Source organism: Ambystoma mexicanum, chromosome 12 (assembly GCF_040938575.1).
Source record: "Ambystoma mexicanum isolate Mex_15411 chromosome 12, UKY_AmexF1_1, whole genome shotgun sequence".
Classification (NCBI taxonomy): Eukaryota; Metazoa; Chordata; class Amphibia; order Caudata; family Ambystomatidae; genus Ambystoma; species Ambystoma mexicanum.
Genome location: NC_090936.1, coordinates 313,079,905 through 313,086,096, shown reverse-complemented (window position 1 = coordinate 313,086,096; position 6,192 = coordinate 313,079,905).

Here is a 6,192-nt window from a genome sequence, read left to right as displayed (position 1 = left end):
ACCCCGCAGCAGTGCAGGGGCAGCCCCTACCAGGCCCCCACTCATGTCCCCTATCACCCCCACCCCCCCAGTCACCAGGGGCAGCCCCCACCAGGCTCCCACTCATGTCTCCCACCACCCCCAAACCCCAGCAGTGCAGGGTCACCCTCCACCAGGCCCCCACTCATGTCCCCTATCACCCCCACCCCCCCAGTCACCAGGGGCAGCCTCCACCAGGCCCCCACCCATGTCTCCCACCACCCCCACCCCGCAGCAGTGCAGGGGCAGCCCCCACCAGGCCCCCACTCATGTCCCCTATCACCCCCACCCCCCCAGTCACCAGGGGCAGCCCCCACCAGGCCCCCACTCATGTCTCCCACCACCCCCAAACCCCAGCAGTGCAGGGTCACCCTCCACCAGGCCCCCACTCATGTCACCCACCACCCCCACCCCCCAGCAGTGCAGGGTCACCCTCCACCAGGCCCCCACTCATGTCACCCACCACCCCCACCCCCCAGCAGTGCAGGGGCAGCAGGCAGTCAGGCAGCAGCAGGTGGGAGTGCTCGGGCTCTGGGGGGCAGTAGTTCGGCCTTCCGGGCAGGAGCGTGGTATTCCGTGTGCGTACGCGTGGCCAGCTTGGTAGGGAGTGATTTTGCACGTGAAAATCCTGCACGTCAGCGTGAAAACTGAGGAAAGGCCCTCAGCGCGTAAGCGCGTCTGTGACGTGACCCGCACAGGTGTTTCCCACACAGCACGTGATGACAGAGCACACGTGGAAAGACTGCACGTCAGAGTAAATTGCGTGTGATTGGTGGAAATGGCCCTACACGCAGAAGTGACAAAGCGTGTGATTGGTGGAAATGGCCCTACACGCAGAAGTGACAAAGCGTGTGATTGGTGGAAATGGCCCTACACGCAGAAGTGACAAAGCGTGTAATTGGTGGAAATGGCCCTACACGCAGAAGTGACAAAGCATGGAATAGGTGGAAATGGCCCTAGCGCGTACACGCCGCGTAAGTGACGCTGGACGTGTGGGCCTGTATAAAAGGTACGTGTAGAACACGTTTTCCTTGTACGTGCTTTTCGTGGAGAGCGAGTGGGTGAATTCTGTACTTCTTGTCGTTTCACACGCGATTTACTTCACGGCGTTTCAAGTTCGTATTCCCTGTTACCTCTGACAGCTTTTTCTCTTTTTTCTCTTTTACTGGTTTACCTGGGCCTGTTCCCTCAAACAGTGTTCCCTTCTACTGTTGTCCTGTCTCCTCAGACAGCGGACAAATCTTCTTTTGGCGGGGGTGTTGCCAACCAAACGTGCTCCTTTTACACGCTCGTTTACCAGGCAGACGGTGAGTTACGCACGTATCTAACATCTGTGCTTGCCCCGTGTGTAGCCTACCCCTTCAGAGGTCATTCTAGGCTGCGTGTGACACGCATACGTTCATTCTTGTGTTACTGGGTGCCACAGCGTAGTGCAGGTTTTTCTTTCTGCACACGTGGTCTAGGAGGGGTTGCGTGCACGTCATCTCCCTTTTTTGGGCCTCCTGTGCGTTGCGTGACCCGTCATCTTTCCCCAGGGGTTACATTCAGCCTTGCTAGAGCACTAGGGTACAATTACCATCTGGTACCCAACCCCTTTGACCCCCAATTGCCCAGGACAATAGTCTACATCCACTTCCATACGCACATTAACATCAGTGTCATGGCTGGGAGGCGAGGATTCCGTAAGGGTGGCAAAGGTGGAAGAGCCACAAGTGGTGGCCGTGGTGGATCCGGTAGGGGACGTGGTCGTAACTTGCAGGGTGAGCCTGTCCCCCCATGTGTGGAGGACCAGTCACGGGCACCCACAATCCCCCCCCTCCCCCCCCTCCCATTGAGGCTGATGTGGCTGACACCATCCATGCTCAGCCCTTGTTGGACCAGCCCATTGTGGCACCAGACCTGGCTGACTCCATGGCTGACTTCCAGGTCAGCAGGGCTACGACACGTGCGCTGGTGCACGTTGATGCCATCATGCCACGTGGATCTGGGGCAGCAAGGTCATCTGCTGCACCAAGGAGGCAGGGCGGAGAGGCTGCAGGGGCAGCTGCGGCTCCATCCACCCCAGCCCTCACACACCCAGCCAGGACAGTGTCGGTCCTAGTCCATGCTGCTGACATTCCCCCTGACACCATCACACTAGAGCCAATGCCTGCACCAACTCCCATGCTGAGTGTGCAATCCCACACTCCTGATACAGAGTCCACCAGGGCTCCTGCCCCTAGTGTCCAGAGCGGCGCAGGACACTCAGGATCACCACCACCTTCCAAGCGGAAGAGGAAGAGTGCTCGTCCGGCACAGGCTGATGCCCCAGACACGGCTACACAGTCCGGCCCGTCCAGGAAGCCCAGCTTCACGGATGACAAACTGAATGCACTTGTCGAGTATGTTTCCGGACATGACAACGAGATGGTCATTGTTGCAGGATCCAAGACCACACCTGCACAACGCCAGGCACACTGGCAGACCGTTGCGGACATCGTAAGTGCCCTTGGAATCGTGAGGCGCACAGCCAATGATTGCTATAAGCGCTGGAATGACCTAAAGCGCAGGGCAAAGAGTAAGCTGGCCTCAAGTCATGCCGCAACTCTAGTGACTGGAGGTGGGTCTCCAGTAGTAGACATGGAACTCACTCCACATGAGTCAGTCGCTGGGACCTACGTCACGGAGGAACAGATCCAAGGCGTGGGAGATCTGGCTGATTACGAGGCATTGTCCGGTGAGTGCACATGCATGTGTGTGTCATCCATGTGCATGGTGTGTGTGTGAGGGCTTCTGTTCGGGTGCCAGGTGAGAGTGTGTGCGCCTGAGTCGTATGGGTCAGCCATGTGCTTCATGCAATCCTTCCTGCGCAGCTGCATTTGGCCATAGCAGTATCCCTTCTGCCAACAGTAGACATCTAGCACAACTGCACGCCAGTTGCCCTTGAAGTGTCACCTTGACACAACATATTTGCTTCTTTTTCACTGCTCATTCAGTCAGTTTGTTTGCATTCCACCACTTTCACTAGGCATGTCGCTGTCCACTAGTCACATGTCTGACATGGTTATGGTAAAGTGGAGTGACTTTGTTACCTGGATATCATTTGTACACACATGTCCTTGCCTCTCACCTCACTCCTGTGCTTCACTGAACCCGCCCCCATCAGTATTGAGCAGTCATCCTCACGTAAAATTGTGGTTATTAAGAGACTGAGCCACCAAGGAGGAACAACTGGAGCTAAGGCCCTTACTGCGGTCTCCTCGCTCATCGACACTGCCCCTGTTGTCGGGGAAGTGACTTCTTCTAGCCACCTCACTTCTCTCTCGTCAGAAATAGAAGCCCAGCAAACTCTCCAAGTCATAAGGGACAGTAAACTTATCGGGTAGGTCCTTGTGTTAGTGGTGATAGAGAGGCTGGTGGTCAGGCTGGCCTGTTTCACCTAATCGGGGCAGGAGGGGGTACAGCAACTAAGGTGGTAACCAAGGAGCCATCTCTAACCATAGAAGTTACTACGGATGGACGGCTGAGTTTGGGAGACTTCGCAGACATAGCCCCAAACAAGGGCGGCATGTTAGTTTGTCCAACCCCCGCTGCAGGGGAGTTCTGGGCCCCCACTATGACATCTTGCCCATCATTTCCACTTTCTGCCTTTGATGAACCATGCCCAGGGACGGAGGGGGAACTGGTTCGGCATACAGAGTTTACCAGTGGCTGTCAACCATCCAGCCTCTCCCTTGGCACTTCCCCTGGTACCTCATCAGGTCGCTTTGTCCTGAACTTGCACTTGCTTTGGATGTTGTAGATGATTGCAATCGTAACTTTGGCTCTGGAATGGTTGTGGGTTTGTCCAGTTCCTCTCCTGCCCCCATTCCCACAGAGGAGGGACAGTCTATCGACGGCTCCATGCATAACCAACCCCTCCACTCTTGATACCGTGTAATGAGCAAGGGTCTTCATCCTGTTCAGTAGCCAGCTCTTATCTCCATCTCTCCCCACTTAGGACCACCGATCGACAATGTTGTAGTACTAGCATTGACATTGGAAAAGGTACTGACACCCCAGTCGGGGGTGTCTTTATACCTAGGGGGGCCGGCTGTAAATGTAATCAAGTGCTGGTGGAGCTAGCAGCCATCAGAACTTTGCTCTCATCCCTCTTAGAAACTAAGGGGTGGGCGATGAGGGATGGGGTGCCTCTGATTACTTCAAACATGGACAAGGGACCCCCTGATCCTCCATGGGTATATCAGGGGGAACAGGCTACCCTGAGCCCTGTAACTGTAGTCCCTACAATCGCCTCCCTTAGCTTGCGGCTGGGGAACACGGGACCAGCAATTGCCATCAACCCCAGTGCAAGAAGTGCTAAATTTAAAGAGCCTCACAGGATGCCTGATCCCAAGGCAAAGCCTACCCCCTTGCGGATCTATGTTCCACAACGAGAGGGCCCACAATGTACCTACCCAGGGAAAAAGAGAGTGTATGGTCCACGGGGTAGTGAGGCTTCCTCCCAGCCCCTACCTCAATGTCAGTTCAAACACGTTAGGTTGTTCCTTCATGGGGTTCCCAAACTGGTGAGGGATGTGTATGAATCAAAGGATGCCCTGTTAAATAAAACCTTACACTGGCTACGGTTCACTAAAGGTTGTGCCTCAGTGCATAGGGAATCCATGGCGGGTTGTGTCAGAGTACTTAGTGGGGGGAATCAGCTCTGTGATACTGTGAATTTGCCTTTAGGGACCGGAGTGTGGCAAATAATGTCCTGGGACAACGTGAGGGAGCTGGCAGGACGTCCAGGAGTGGGATTTCCATTAGTCCATATCCGGATGCAGGGTCCGGATGCACCTGGTGGCCAATTGTGAGGTCATCTCCATTGTCCGGCGCTAACCTTATCCCTTTAGGTCGTGATCGGTCAAGCACCTTGGTGGAGAGGCCACCATAAAGGGTCATTTTGGGACAGAATTAGGGATCTAATGAACTGTGGAGTTATTGTTTCTATTTGGGAGTAGTGATTGTAATTGCTTATTTGTGATGTTTTTGTATTTTTTTGTGTTTGATGGATTTCTTTGAAAATTCGAATAAACTTGTTTGACTGACTGAAATTTATTTGCTCTAGTATAGAGTAGTCGAATTGTTTTGGCCTTTGTTGCTCCATATTGAAAGTAATGTTTATATTTCTCTGTGGATGTATTATGTTGGGAGGGCGTTGAGGGATTTCTGAAGGGTTCCATGTATTAGCTGGATTGGGGGTTTTGTTTGATGAGAAGGACTTTTAGTGATGGTACTGATTTTATGGGCTAGGATCCTGGAGGAGATGGGTTGGAATGCGATATATGCGGGTGGGATGTGCGCTCATGTGCAATCTGGAGGTTTTATCCAGATACTAAAGTGGTGCTGTTCTTCGTTGGTTTGTGTTTCTGTGTTTGTTTTGTTTTGTCTTTGTGGATTGTTTGTTGCGGGGGATCCTCAATTGGGTGTCGTGGTGAATTGGATTGTTGGATTCTTAGATTTATATGTCATTACTAGGTTCAGTACTGTCTTGTTCCATCTGTGGCGGGGGACTATGCAATACTGTTTCAGATTACTTAATCTTCTGAGTAGACTACTTTAGGGGGATGGGTACGCTGTCAGCGTTGACTTGGAATGTTAAGGGTTTGAATTGCCCACGTAAGCATAGGAAAGTTATGGCGAGATTGTGGAGAGCAAGGGCTGATATTGTGTTCTTGCAGGAGACTCATCTGGTGAAAGAGGATAGTGATCTTTTACTTAATTCGAGATTTTGTAGACAGTTTTCTAATTGTTATTTGTCTAATTTGAGAGGGGTCAGCATCCTATTTAGGAAAGATTTACAATTCAATATTGATAAGGTGGTGATGGATTGGGAGGGTTGGATGATTTTTATTGATATCCAGTGTTGTGGTAAGAAGATCACGTTAGGTGTATATATGGACCGTGTTCGCCGAACAAATGCTTCTTTGAGGATATTTCATGTTTGCTTGGTGAAATGCACGGTGAGACGGTTATTTTAGGAGGGGATTTTAATTGCGTTAGAGATTATAAGATTGACCGGACTAGTCAATGTAGGTTCACTAATCTTGGTGTTTGTGAGGAGTTTGATTTCTTCCTACAGAAGTTTGGTTTAGTGGACATCTGGAGGGACGTTCATCCTTCTTCGAGGGAATTTACATTCTATTCTCCAGT